This window comes from Callithrix jacchus, chromosome 9 (assembly GCF_049354715.1).
Source record: "Callithrix jacchus isolate 240 chromosome 9, calJac240_pri, whole genome shotgun sequence".
Classification (NCBI taxonomy): Eukaryota; Metazoa; Chordata; class Mammalia; order Primates; family Cebidae; genus Callithrix; species Callithrix jacchus.
The window spans coordinates 82,387,215-82,402,428 of NC_133510.1; the positions used below are offsets into that span (position 1 = coordinate 82,387,215).

At 41.4% G+C, this 15,214-nt stretch overlaps 1 pseudogene; it reads left to right on the plus strand.

Annotated features, from left to right (window-relative positions):
* Positions 1 to 5,217, plus strand: LOC100388590 (eukaryotic translation initiation factor 4E transporter pseudogene; annotated as a pseudogene).
* Positions 5,218 to 15,214: the final 9,997 nt, after the last annotated feature.

A 15,214-nucleotide genomic window follows, 5' to 3' on the forward strand; every position in this document is an offset into this window, starting at 1 on the left:
ACATGCAGCTATATCCACTATTTGTAGTACAAGTATATAGGTTTATGTCTTACAAACACAAGAACTCTGATAAATTTTACATCAAAAAAATTCTACTTCAAAAAAGAAAATGATGTATTGGCCATTCATAATTTTATCTCTAGCATTGTATCATGTATTTCTGATAGGAAAGCATATAAAATGCCAATGAAAACTTAATTCTTTGCTTATTTTACATGTCTTATGATTGGAAGAATTTCCCACAGACTGGCTTTAGTGCCATCAGACTATACTACTCTCCACAAAGAGCAACTCATTGTTCCTGTCATCAACGTACCTCCAAGTTACTCTTACTTACTGAGGACTTTAACTCCTAGCTGACCTTCTTCCTCTCCATACCTCTTTATGTCCAGTTCTTAGTGATAACATCTACAGACAATTTATCCAGGCTCCTGGCATCTCAAATACTTGACCTCCTCACTCCAAATAATGTTTTTCCTCTTTGCCTCCCACTTCAGCTAGATATCTCTTGACTTTGTCATCATCAATAAGCGCATCTTCAGAATCTCAGTTCTGAACATTCCATTTTTAAAACACTACCACCTAACTCTGAAGTACACTTCTGTCATACCCCCACTCCAACCATTTTTTGATCTATTGATCCTACCAATTTCCTTTCCATGTCCTAACTTCCTTACTCAGCTTCAGTTCTAAAGTTTATAATTATTAGGCTCTTCTGTGTATATCTGCTCAACTAAAGAAGGATATTAAAAACACTATGGCATGCTTCCTAACCCTACTTTAATGCATGATTTCAGTCTCAACGAGGCAGTCCATCCTATCTAGCAATCCTGCAATCCTAGTAAGCTTGCTCTCTGGTACACCAAAATGACTAGCTTATATCAATCTTTTAAGCCTCTAATACCACCTTATACCAACCTCACTCTCAGTTGATGAGCTTGACTTCACTTCACTAACTAAAGCAGCACCACTCAGATTAGGGTTTATCTTCGCAAGACAGCTTTACCCAATCTTCCTGCATCTGGATCTACTCTCTGCCTTCTTATTTTAAATGAAGTTATCTGCCCCTCTTAAAGGCTGTCCTTCCATCTGTGTCTTTCCTCATTTGAGGGTTTTGCTTCTACAATTATACTCTCATGCACATTCAGTTTCTTCTTCTCCATTAAATCACTCCCTCAGCATACAAATGAGCTCTAGTAATTCCCTCTGTATTAGTCTTCTCTTTATTGTTGTAACAAATTTCCACAGACTTAGCATAAAAAGACACACACACACACCTTTGTCATCTTACAGTTCTGTAGGATACAAGTGCAACCTGGGTTTCACTAGGCTAAAATCAAGAGGCTGGCAAGGCTGCATTCCCTTGTGGAAGCTCTTGAGAACATTCTATGCTCTTGCCCTTTCCAGCCTCTAAGAGTCCACCCACATTCCTTGGCTGGTGGTCCTCTTCTCTCAGAGCAAATAATGGTGCATCTCTCTGCCTTTCCTCCATAGTCACATCTCCCTGGGATTCTCTCTTTTGCCTCCCTGTTCTGCTTTTAGGAAACATTGGGACCACCTGAATAATCCAAGATTTTAAGGCCAGTTGACTAGCAACCATAATTCTATCTTCACCCTTAATTTCCTTTTGCCATGTAACTTAATACATTAGAAGTTCCAGAGATTAAGGCCTGGAAGTTGTTGGAGGCCATTATCCACCTACTATGCCGGCTTAAAGAAATAAACTTCCTGGCCAGGCTCCAGTTACTGCCGCTGAAGAGAGACAACGGAGCAGGTCCGGGTGGGGGCGGCAGAGCGAAGGCTGTGGGGAGCGGCGCTGGGACCCACGGGGGCGGCGGGGAGGGGAGTGGCAGCCGAGGCAAAGGGGCGCCGAGTGCAGAGCATTGTAGACCAAGGAGCCATGGATAGGAGATGTGTGGGTAAAACAGAAAATGGCAGTGCTTTTCTTGACCTAAAGAAGCTGCTGCCTCCAAATGCCCCCATCGCCATACAAAAGAAGAACTCTTGCATGTAAAAGAACTCCCCCATTCCAAACAGAGGCCTTCGTGCCTTTCTGAAAAATATGACAGTGATGGTGACTGGGACTCTGAGAAGTGGCATGCCTCTCTTTGCCCAGCTTCAGGGTGGAGCTCACCAGTGGAAAGTCTAAAGAAAGAGTAAGATACAGACTGGTCTTCCCTGGTGTGCAGGATAGTAGATCCACCAGAGAATGTGAAAGAAAATGACTTAGATGTTGTTCTCAGCCCTCAGAGATGGAGCTTTGGAGGGGGCTGCCACGTGACAACTGCTGTTAGCTCCTGGTGCTCAGGAAGTCCGTTAGAAAAAGACAGTGATGGGCTTCCTCTGCTTGGTGGAGGTAGGATTGGCAGTGGGAGGATAATCTCTGCCCGGACCTTTGAGAAGGATCACTGTCTTAGCGATAAAGCCCTGCAGTACTTGAGAGACAAATTGAGAGAGGGACTTCAAGGACAAGGGTTTCAGGAGAGTTTGGGGATAGTAAGCATGTCTTTGGTGAGCATAGTATAAATGATTCTTACACAGAAGAGAACCAGAATGGTTCTCAGCTGGACCCACAAGTCAGTCTGAAACCATCAAACTGACTGGCTTCAGTGGCAACATACTAGAAGAAGATCACAAAGGGAGAAAAAGAACAAGGAGATGGACAGCCTCTGTGAAGGAAGGTATAGTAGAGTGCAATGGAGGAGTGGCTGAAGAGGATGAGGTAGAGGTCATCCTTGCCCAGGAGTCTGGCTGATCAGGAAGTGCCACGGGTTGCTGTCTTGCCTGAGCAGTCCCAGGAGAATTTGAATTTAATTAGTTATTTAACCTTGATAAGGTGTCATGCTTGGCTTCGATGATAGAAGATGTTTTGGAAGAAGAGTCAGTCTCTGCCAGTTAGTTCAGTAGGTGGTTCTCTAACTGGAGCAGATCAGGAAGCTGATCCAGCAGTCTTGGGTCAACACCACATGAAGAGCTACAGAGACTTGCAGGTCTGGAGCGAGTCTCTCCTGGACAGAACTCGGGGAATTACTTCGCTCTTATACCATTGGAAGACCATACTGAAAATAAAGTGGGTATTTTAGAAATGCTACAGAAAGCCACAGTGGATTTGAAACCTCTTCTTTCCAGCCTTTCTGCAAATAAAGAAAAACTTAAAGAAAGCTCACATTCAGGGGTTGTGCTTTCAGCGGAGGAGGTAGAAGCAGGACTGAAGGGCTTGAAGGTGGACCAGCAAGTGAAGAATTCAACTCCCTTCATGGCAGAACACCTAGAAGAGACCTGGAGTGCTATAACCAACAATCGACAACTCAAGAAACTTGGAGACATGACTGTGTTCAACAAGCTGGTGAGCATGATGAAGGCAAGTGGGACTTTGCCTTCTCAGCCCAAAATCAGCCTAAACCCTGAAAGCCATATGATGTCCCCTGCTGAGATTCCAAGCTAGCCTGTCCCTAAGAATATCCTGCAGGAACTTCTGGGTCACCCAGTTCAGAGACCTACTTCTTCCAATCTTCTGAGTGGCATTTTGGGGAGTGTGAAACCTACAACATCTTTACTGGGCCAAAGAGCACCTTCTTCTCCCTTTTCAAAGGTGTTTCAAACTTGAGCGGCCTCAGCAGACTACCTTCGTCCAAGAATACCATCACCAATTGGTTTCACACCAGGACCACAGCAGTTACTCGGAGATCCATTCCAAGGCATGCGTAAACCCATGAGCCCCTTCATTCCCCAGATGAGCCAGCTGGAGTTGCAGCAGGGAACTTTAGAGGGACTGGCCTTACCACATGACCTTGCGTACAGGCAGCCAACTTGTACCAGCCTAGTTTTGGGAAACCACAGGCGGCAGAACCAAAGATGAATTCAGAAACAGCCAGTGACTAAGACAGCAGTACCAGTACATCAAAGGAATTCCTCTTCCCCCCCGACTGATGCCTTCATCACAAGCATGCTTTCTCATTTCTGTACCCCTACCTCAGTGATTTGTAAGATGTACAAGAGCAAAGAGGAAAGCAAGAAGGAGCTAGCATCTGAAAAAGCAGCTCTTGGTGACAGTAAAGAGGATATGCAGAAGGCCAGTGAAGAGAATCTCCTGTCATCCAGGTCTGTACCCAGTGCTGATTGAAACTTTTCTCCCACTACAAATTCAAAACTGTTAGCATTACAGAGGTCTTCGTGTTCCACCCCACTGTCCCAGACCAACCATTACACCAAAGAACAAGATTATCGACCTAAAGCAACTCGGAGAAAAACACCCACCTTGGTATCCCCAGTTCCCGCAACACCTTTTCTCCACCCTGTCCACCAAGTTCCCCTTGTCCCACTTGTCGCTATAGTTTGGCCTGCTCACCAGCTTCACCCACGTTGGTACAGAGGATGCTGGCCCAGGGAGTGCATCCACAACATCTTCCAAGTTTGCTCCAAGTTGGTGTGCTTCCTCCTGTGATGGACTTGACTCATTTACAGGGAATATCTGGCCCTATCCTGGGTCAGCCCTTTTACCCTTTCTTTACCTGCTGCTAATCACCCTCTCATAAACCCTGGTCCTGGAATGCCTCTGCATCTGGCAATGGTGCAACAGCAGCTGCAGCACTGATTTCTGCATCCTCCAGGCTCTGGTTCCTAGGCAGCAGTTGTCAGCATTCAGACAACCACTCAGAACATGCCCAGCTGGTTAGGCCTGCCCCACATGCACTCCCAGCTGAAGCATTGCCCCAACCAGAGGAGCAGCTCCCCCATGGGACTCACCAAATGGTTTGGCTCAGATGTGCTACAGCAATCCCTGCCCTCGCTGCTCACCAAAGTTGTCAGTGTAGATGAATTGGAATACTGACAGTGATCAGGGCACACAGATTCAACTAAGCCTGGACCTGTGGTGGCATCCTGGGCAGGACTCTGTTTCCTCATCTCAGGTTGGTTTATGGGCTTTTACTTTGGAGCACTCTGTGTGAAGTTGCTTGGGGGAACCCATGAACCTGGTGTGGTCCACATTATGATGGAAGGAACTTAACCAGTCAAGAGGAGTGTTCATTGTCTGAATACAGGATGCACAATGTTGTCAATCCTGGAAATGGTCTTTCTTTTTGTAAGATATGTGAATGAAGTGTTGGCGTCCTCACCAAGAGGTGGCACAGACCCATGTATAAGCAACTTTTGTATATACATATAGGATAGCTTTTTTGAATGTATACAGTTGTACATAAAAGTAGCTGATATTAAGCCTGTGTCAACAGTTTGGATTTTTTTCACTTGTACATTTGTGATTTTCTTTTGGTTGATTAAAATTGCATATGCTAAGCATGTGAATGAAGAATAGATAGATAGATAGTTAGATAGATAGATAGATAGATAGATAGATAGATAAACTTCCCTTGACTCCAGAATCTTATCTGGTCAATGTTATAATTCGCTGTCAATATTCTTGGAAGGTTTATCTTTAGTCACTGTTGATATTTTCACCCTTACCATTCTTTCTATAATAATTTCCAAATGGTTGTTAGTCTTAGTCACTGTACTTCTTATTCACCACTCTTGTCAAAATTATCGATAAGCTTCATATCTTTTTTTATCCTACCTACCTTTCTGTATTATTCAGAACAAATGACTCCCTCATTTTAAAAATCCTCCTTCTTACAACTTTTTAAAAAACTACCAAAAAAGTTTTCTTTTGTCCTCCATCTTCATTGGATACACCTTCTCAGCCTCCTTTACCCACTTCTTCCCGTCTGCTTAATCTGTGAAAACTAAGATCTTCTCAGTACTTACTCACTGGTCGCCTTTTCTTCACATGCAACACTTTATCCCTAGGTGATTCCATGGAATACCATTGGTTTAGGAGTCACTCTCATATCCCATTTGCCAATTCGACATCTGTGTTAGTCAGGGTTCCCCAGAGGGACAAAACTAATACGAAAAATATATATATGAAGAGGAGTTTATTAAGGAGTATTGACTCACGTGATAAGGTGAAGTCCCACAGTAGGCAGTCTGCAAGCTGAGGTGCAAAGGAAGCCAGTCTGAGTCCCAAAACCCCAAAATTAGGGAAGGTGACAGTGCAGCCTTCAGTCTGTGGCCAAAGGCCTGAGAACCCCTGGCAAATCACTGGTGTAAGTCCAAGAGTCCAAAAGCTGAAGAACTTGGAATCTGATGTTCGAGGGCAGGAAGCATCCAGCAAGTGAGAGAGATGAAGGCTGGAAGACCCAGCAAGTCTGCTCTTCCATCTTCTCCTGCTTGCTTTATTCTAGCCACAGCTGATTAGATGGTGCCCACCTAGGTCAAGGTATGGCCTGCCTCTCCCACTCCACTGACTTGAGTGTTAATCTCCTTTGGCAGCACCATCACAGACACACCCAGGAGAAATACTTTGCATTCTTCAATCCAATCAAGTTGACACTCTGTATTAACCATCAAAACATCTTCATATGGATGTCAAATAGGCTTCTCAAAATGAACATGGCCAAAAACAACTTCCACCTTATTCCCCTCTCATTTCTCTCCCATCTTGGTAAATGGTCTCACCATCCATCAAACTGTTAAAGCAAAAACCTAAAAGACCTCTTTGATTCAACTCTCCCTTACCCCATAAATCCAATTCACCATTCTATTAGCTCCCATACCAAAATATATTCAATCCTCACAACAGCCAGAATGTTCTAGAAATGTAATCAGACCATGTGACTTCCCTGCTCTCAGCCCTCTATAACTCCCTATTTAACTTAAAATCCAAACTCTTTACATTGGTCTTTAAGACCCTGTATGATCTGGTTCCTGCTTTCACCTTTAACGTTGATTCTGATGACTCTCCTCATTTTCATTAAACTCAGCTTTTTGTCTGTTCCTAAAATATTCAAAGCTCATATCTTGGTGCTCCTTCACTGCTTAGAAGCATTTGCCCCCAGATCTAGCTAAAACCATCATTGAGATCTTAGCTCAACTGTCACCTACCCCCCAAAAAAGCCTTCTTTAATCACCCAATCTAAAAAAGCCAAATTCTCTACCCTAAACTTTAATTACTATTGTATTGCCATTTTATAGTATTCATAATACTAGTCACCACTAGAAATTATTCATACATGTTTATTAGCAGTCTCTCCCACTCTAGAATATAAACATACTGAAACAGACGTCTTGCCTATTGCCTTCACAGCTCTATTTCCAGCACCAGTAACTCCCAATAAATATTAGGCATTCAACTTAATCTGAGTTCTATGTATAGATTTAGAAAGGTCTACAAATCAAGTAAGGGAAAAAAAAAAGCTTATTGTTCCCTTCAGTGTCTTCCTTTTTGTTTTACATTTGTCTGAACAATTTACATTTGTTGTCAATTTATGACTTAATTGACTGCTAACAGATACGGAGACTGAGAAGGAGCATACAATTTTGATATCATGTTATCTGTATATTGTTAGGAATTTAACATATGCTGCCCTTAAAATAATGGGCATCTTTTGTTTACATCAAGCCTAGCTTAAGTTGAAAAATATCAAAGAAAAGAAGGTCCTACAAAGGCAGGTAGGATTGTGGTGGTCAAAAGTAGTTCACATCAACTTCAGGTATTTCTAAGTCACATGACTTTGGGCAAATTACCTAATTTCTCTGCCACAATATTTATCTCGCAGATTATTGGGGGTATAAAATGAAATTTATCCTTTAAAAAAAAAAAACACAGGGTCTTACTCTATCACCCAGGATGGAGTACAGTGGCATGGTCATTGCCCACTGCAGCCTCAAACTCCTGAGCTGAAGCAGTCCTCCTGCCTCAGCCTCCCAAACATCTAGGACCACAGGTGAATACCAAGATGCCCAACTAATTTCTATTTTTAATTTTTTTGTGGAGACAGGGTCTAGCTGTGATGCCCAGACTAGTCTCAAACTCCCAGCTTCAAGTGATCCTCCTGCCTCAGCCTCCCTTATTTAACTTTGACATAACCACTGAACATATTGAGACACAAAAGTCATAGCATTTTTAATACAGAAAGATGCTTGCCAACAAAATCAGATTTCAACAAAGCTAAAAGATCATATTCGATCTTGTACATATACAGCCAAAAGAAGAAAATAAGAGTTCTTTATTGAAAAGGGGAAATGTCTTAAGGCATCAAAGCCAAGAATGAACAATTCAATTAAATTTTTTTTTTGAGATGGAGACTCACTCTGTCACCCAGGCTGAAGTGCAGTGGCATAATCTTGGGTCACTGCAACCTCCACGTCCCAAGTTCAAGCGAGTTTCCTACTTCAGCCTCCTGAGTAGCTGGGACTAAAGGTATGCACCACCACACCCAGCTAATTTTTGTACTTTTAGTACAGATTGTTTCACCACATTGGCCAGGCTGGTCTTGGACTCCTGACCGCAAGTGATCTGCTCGCCTTAGCCTCCCAAATTCTAGAGTCACCATGCCCAGTCTTGTCACTGTGGGCAACCTTGAGTACATCTTTTAAAGTGACAATAGGCAGGGCAGTGGTGGCTCATGTTTGTTATCCCAGCACTTTGGGAGGCCGAGGTAGGAGGTTTGTTGAGGCCAGGAGTACATGACCAAGTTGGTCACCATAGCATGACCCTGTTTGTACAAAAAATTAGCCAGGAATGGTGGTGTGCACCTGTAGTCCCAGCTTCTCAAGAGGATTGCTTGAGCCTGGCAGTTTGAGGGTAAAATGAGCTAAGATCACATCACTGCACTCAAGCCTGGGTGACACAATGAGACCCCGACTTAAGAAAAAAAACAGTGACAATAAACAAAGTAAAAAGACAAACCACAGTAAAGTGGAAAGTAGAAATCTGCCTGGCACATAATATAAAGAGAATTATCCAGAATATTCAAAGAACTGTGACAAATCATTGAGGAAAAAAGCAACCATGTTTTTAAAATGGTCTAATCACACTTGTAATCCCAGTGACCCTGGTGGCTGAGACAGAACTGCTTGAGGCCAGGAGTTTCAGATTAGCCTGGGCAACATAAGACCTCATTCCCAAAAATAAAAATTTTAAAAATTAGTTGGGTAGGGTGGCGCATGCCTGTAGTCCCAGCTACTTGGGAGGCTGAGGCAGGAGGATCACTTGAACCAGAGAGCTAGAGGCTGCAGTGAGCTATGATTGCACCTGCATTCCAGCCTAAGTGACGGAGTAAGACCCTGACTAAAAAAAATTGCCTACGAATATGAATAGTCCATTAATAGGAGAAGAAACTGAATGGCAGAAAAATATAGGAAAATATGCACAAAAAAATTTCAAAACAAAAAGTATCCTTTTATACCTATTGCACTGTCAAGAGTTAATGTCTGATAATGCCAAAGGGTGGTAGGCAAATGAAAGGAAAACTCAAGACTGAGTATAAATTGATCCAATGGAAAACTGTTGGCAATACTTAGTTGAAGATGTAATTTTCCAACAACTCAGCATCTGCATTCTTAGATGTCTACCCTAGAGAAATCCTGATCTATACACAAAGACACATGGACATAAATATTTATCGTGGCCAGGCACAGTAGCTCATGCTTGTAATTCTGGCACTCTGGGAGGCCATAGCAGATGAATTGCTTGAGCCTAGGAGTTCGAGACTAGCCTGGGCATCATGGTGAAACCCCACGTCTACAAAAAATACAAAAGTTAGGCAGGTGTGGTGGTGTGCCTCTGTAGTCCCAGCCACTCTGAAGGTTGAGGCAGGAGGATCACTTGAGCCTGGGAGTTGGAGGTAGCAGTGAGCCGTGATTGTGCCACTGCACTCCAGCCTGGGTGACAAAGTGAGACTCCATCTAAAAAAAAAAAAAAAAAAAAAAAAAGAGTAGCACTAATTAGCATTTTCAACTGTTAGTTTTAGAGTGGATATACATAGTTATATATACATATATATAATTGTACTTTAGGTTCTGGGGTACATGTGAAGAACATGCAGGATTGTTGTTGCATAGGTACACACACGGCAATGTGGTTTGCTGCTTCCATCCCCCTGTCACCTATATCTGGCATTTCTCCGCATGCTTTCCCTCCTCAACCTTCCTACCCCCCACTGTCCCTCCCCTAGACCCCCCAACAGACCCCTGTGTGTGAAGCTCCTCTCCCTGTGTCCATGTGTTCCCATTGTTCAATATCTGCCTGTGAGTGAGAACATGCAGTGTTTGATTTTCTGTTCTTGTGTCAGTTTGCTGAGAATGATGGTTTCCAGATTCATCCATATCCCTACAAAGGACATGAATTCTTCATTTTTTATGTCCGCATAGTATTCCATGGTGTATATGTGCCACATTTTCCTGGTTCAGTCTATCGTCGATGGGTATTGGGGTTGGTTCCAGGTCTTTGCTATTGTAAACAGTGCCATGGTGAACATACATGTGCAAATGTCTTTATAATAGAACGATTTATAATCCTTTGGATATATACTCAGTAATGGGATTGCTGGGTCAAATGGAATTTCTGTTTCTAGGTCCTTGAGGAATCGCCACACTGTCTTCCACAATGGTTGAATTAATTTACACTCCCACCAACAGCGTAAAAGTGTTCCTATTTCTCCACATCCTCTCCAGCATCTGTTGTCTCCAAATTTTTTTAATGATTGCCATTCTAACTGGTGTGAGGTGGTATCTCAATGTGGTTTTGATTTGCATTTCTCTAATGAGCAGTGATGATGAGCATTTTTTCATGTGTTTGTTGGCCTTATATGTCTTCTTTTGAAAAGTGGCTGTTCATGTCCTTTGCCCACTTTTGAATGTTTTTTTTTTTTTCCTTATAAATCTGTTTGACTTCTTTGTAGATTCTGGATATTAGCCCTTTGTCAGATGGGTAGATTGCAAAAATGTTTTCCCATTCTGTTGTTTGCCAGTTCACTCTAATGATTGTTTCTTTTGCTGTACAGAAGCTGTGGAGTTTTATTAGATCCCATTTGTCTACTTTGTCTTTTGTTGCCAATGCTTTTGGTGTTTTAGTCATGAAGTCTTCGCGTATGCCTATGTCCTGAATGGTTTTGCTTAGGTTTTCTTCTAGGGTTTTATGGTATCAGGTCTTATCCTTAAGTCTTTAATACATCTGGAGTTAATTTTAGTGTAAGGTGTCAGGAAGGGGTCCAGCTTATCTTTTCTGCACATGGCTAGCCAATTGTCCCAACACCATTTATTAAACAGGGAATCCTTTCCCCGTTGCCTGTTTTTGTCAGGTTTGTCAAAGATAAGACGGTTATAGATGTGTAGCATTGCCTCCAAGGCCTCTGTTCTGTTCCATTGGTCTATATCTCTGTTTTGATACCAGTACCATGCTGTTTTGATTACTGTAGTCTTGTTGTATAGTTTGAAGTCAGGTAGAATGATGCCTCCAGCTTCGTTCTTTTTGCTCAGGATTGTCTTGGCTATGCGGGCTCTCTTTTGGTTCCATATGAAGTTTAAGGTGTTTTTTTTCCAGTTCTGTGAAGAGGGTCATAGGTAGTTTGATGGGGATAGTGTTGAATCTATAAATTATTTTGGACAGTAAGGCCATTTTGAAAATATTGATTCTTCCTAACCATCAGCATGAAATGTTTTTCCATCTGTTTGTGTCCTCTCTTATTTCCTTGAGGAGTGGTTGAGTAAAGGTCCTTTACGTCCTATGTTAGTTGTATTCCTAGGTATTTTATTCTCTTTGTAGCAATTGTGAATGGGAGTTCACTCTTAATTTGGCTCTCTGTTTGTCTATTATTGGTGTATAAGAATGTTTGTGATTTCTGCACATTGATTTTGTATCCTGAGACTTTGCTGAAATTGCTTATCAGTTTCAGGAGATTTGGGGCAGAGATGATGGGGTCTTCTAAATATACAATAATGTCATCTGCAAACAGAGACAATTTGACTTCCTCCTTTCCTAATTGAATGCTTTATTTCTTTTTCTTGCCTGATTGCTCTGGCCAGAACATACAATACTATGTTGAATAGGAGTGGTGAGAGTCTAGTGCCAGATTTTAAAGGGAATGCTTCCAGTTTTTGCCCATTCAGCATGATATTGGCTGTGGATTTGTCATAAATAGCTTTTATTATTTTGAGATCCAGTCCATCAATATCTAGTTTTTTGAGAGTTTTTAGAATTAAAGTGCTGTTGAATTTTGTCAAAGGACTTCTCTGCATCTATTGAGGTAATCATGTGATTTTGGTATCTGGTTCTGTTTATGTGGTGAATTACATTTATAGACTTGCGTATGTTGAACCAGCCTTGCATCTTCGGCATGAAGCCTACTTGATTGTGACAGATAAGCTTTCTGATGTACAGTTGCAATCACCTTGCCAGTATTTTATTGAAGATTTTTGCATCTATGTGCATCATGCATATTGGCCTAAAGTTTTCTTTTTTTGTTGAGTCTCTGCCAGGTTTTGGTATCAGGATGATGTTGGTCTCATAAAATGATTTGGGAAGGATTCCCTCTTTTTGTATTGTTTGCAATAGTTTCAAAAGGAGTGGTACCAACTCCTCTTTGTATGTCTGGTAGAATTTGGCTGTGAACCCATCTGGACCTGGGCTTTTTTTGGTTGGTAGGCTATTAATTGCTGCCTCAACTTCAGCCCTTGTTATTAGTCTATTCAGAATTTCTACTTCTTTCTGGATTAGGCTTGGGAGGGTGCAAATGTTCAGGAATTTATCCATTTCCTCCAGGTTTACTGGTTTATGTGCATAGAGTTGTTTGTAGTAATCTCTGATGGTAGTTTGTTTTCTGTGGAATCACTGGTGATATCCCCTTTATCGCTTTTTATTGTATCTATTTGATTTTCTCTCTTTTCCTTTTTATTAATATGGGCTAGTGGTCTGTCTATTTTGTTGATCTTTTCAAAAAACAGCTCCTGGATTGATTTTTTTTTTTGAAGGGATTTTTTGTGTCTCTATCTCCATTTCTGCTCTTACCTTAGTTACTTTTTGTCTTCTACTAGCTTTTGAGTTTTTTTGATCTTTCTCCTCTAGCTCTTTCAATTTTGATAATATGGTGTTGATTTTAGGTCTTTTGTTGCTTCCCATGTGGGCATTTATTGCTATACATTTCCCTCTAGACACTGCTTTAAATGTGTCCCAGAGATTCTGGTATGTTGTGTATTTGTTCTCATTGGTTTTGAAGAACATCTTTATTTCTGCCTCATTTCATTGTTTATCCACTCAACATTCAAGAGCCAGTTGTTCAGTTTCCATGAAGTTGTGCAGTTCTGAGTTAGTTTCTTAATCCTGAGTTCTAATTTGGTCTGAGAGACTGTTTGTTATGATATCCATTCTTTTGCATTTGCTGAGGAGTAGTTTTTACTTCCTCAGCAAATGCAAAAGAGTGGAGTGGTCAATTTTAGAGTAAGTGTGATGTGGTGCTGAGAAGAATGTATATTCTCTGGATTTCGGGGGGAGTGTTCTGTAGATGTCTATTAGATTTGCTTGGTCCAAATCAAATTTTAAGTCCTGGATATTTTTGTTAGTTTTCTGTCTCATTAATCTGTCTCATATTGACAGTGGAGTGTTAAAGTATCCTACTATTATTGTGTGGGAGTCTAAGTTTGTAGGTCGTAAGAACTTGCTTTTTGTATCTGGGTGCTCCTATATCAGGTGCATATATATTTAGGGTTGTTAGCTCTTCTTGTTAAATTGATCCTTTTTCCATTATGCAATGCCCTTCTTTGTTTCTTTTGATCTTTGTTGGTTTAAAGTCTGTTTTATCAGAGGCTAGGATTGCAACTCCTGCTTTTTTTTGCTTTCCATTTGCTTAGTAAATCTTCCTCCATCCCTTTATTTTGAGCCTATATGTCGTTGCACATGAGATGGGTTTCCTGAATACAGCACACTGATGGGTTGTGACTTTTCATCCAATTTGCCAGTCTGTGTCTTTTGATTAGGGCATTTAGCCCATTTACATTTAGCCCATTTACATTTACATAACATTGTCATGTATGAATTTGATCCTGCTATTTTGATGCTAGCTGGTTGTTTTGCCCATGAGTTGACACAGTTTCTTCATTGTGTCGATGCTCTTTTCCATTTGGTACGTTTTTGGGGTGGCTGGTACTGGTTGTTCTTTTCTGTGTTTAGTACTTCCTTCAGGAGCTCTTGTAAGGCAGGCCTGATGTGATGAAATATCTCAGCAATTGCTTGTTAATAAAGGATTTTCTTTCTCCTTCACTTATGAAGCTTAGTTTGGCCAGATATGAAATTCTAGGTTGAAAGTTATTTTCTTTAAGGATGTTGAATATTGGCCCCACTGTCTTCTGGCTTGTAGGGTTTCTGCTGAGAGAGCTGCTGTGAGTCTGATGGGCTTCCCTTTGTGGGTAACCTGACCTTTCTCTCTGGCTGCCCTTAGCATTTTTCTCCTTCATTTCAACCCTGGTGAATCTGATGATTATGTGCCTTGGGATTGCTCTTCTTGAGGAATATCTTTGTGGTGTTCTCTGTATTTCCTGGACTTGAATGTTGGCCTGCATTGCTAGGTTCAGGAAGTTCTCCTGGATAATATCCTGATGTGTGTTTTCCAGCTTCAATTCATTCTCTCTGTCACATTCAGGTACACCTATCAAATGTAGATTAGGTCTTTTCACTTGATCTCATATTTCTTGGAGGGTTTCTTTATTTCTTTTCACTCTTTTTTCTCTAATCTTGCCTTCTTGTTTTATTTCATTGAGTTGATCTTCAATCTTGGATATCCTTTCTTCTGCTTGGTCCATTCGGCTATTTAAACTTGAGTATGCTTTGCAAAGTTCTTGTGTTGTGTTTTTAGCTCCATCAAGTCATTTATATTCTTCTCTAAGCTGTTTATTCTCATTAGCATTTCATCTAACCTGTTTTCAAGGTTCTTAGTTTCTTTGCATCGGTTTAGAAGGTGTTCTTTTAGCTCAGAGAAGTTTGTTATTACCCACCTTCTGAAGCCTGTTTCTGTTAATTCATCGGACTCATTCTCCATCCAGCTTTGTTCCCTTGCTGGTGAGGAGTTGTGACCCTTAGGAGAGGGAGAGGCATTCTGGGTTTTGGTGTTTTCATCCTTTTTGCACTGGTTTCTTCCTATCTTTGTGGATTTATCTACCTGTCGTCTTTGTAGTCGGTGGTTTTTGGATGGGGTCTCTGAGTGGACATCCTTTATGTTGATGTTGAAGTTATTTCCTTTTGTTTTAGTTTTCATTCTAACAATCAGGCCCCTCTGCTGTAGGACTGCTGGAGGTCCACTCCAGACCCTGCTTGCCTGGGGATCACCTGTGGCAGCTGCCGAACAGTAAGGGTTGCTGCCAATTTCTTCTATTATCTTTGTCC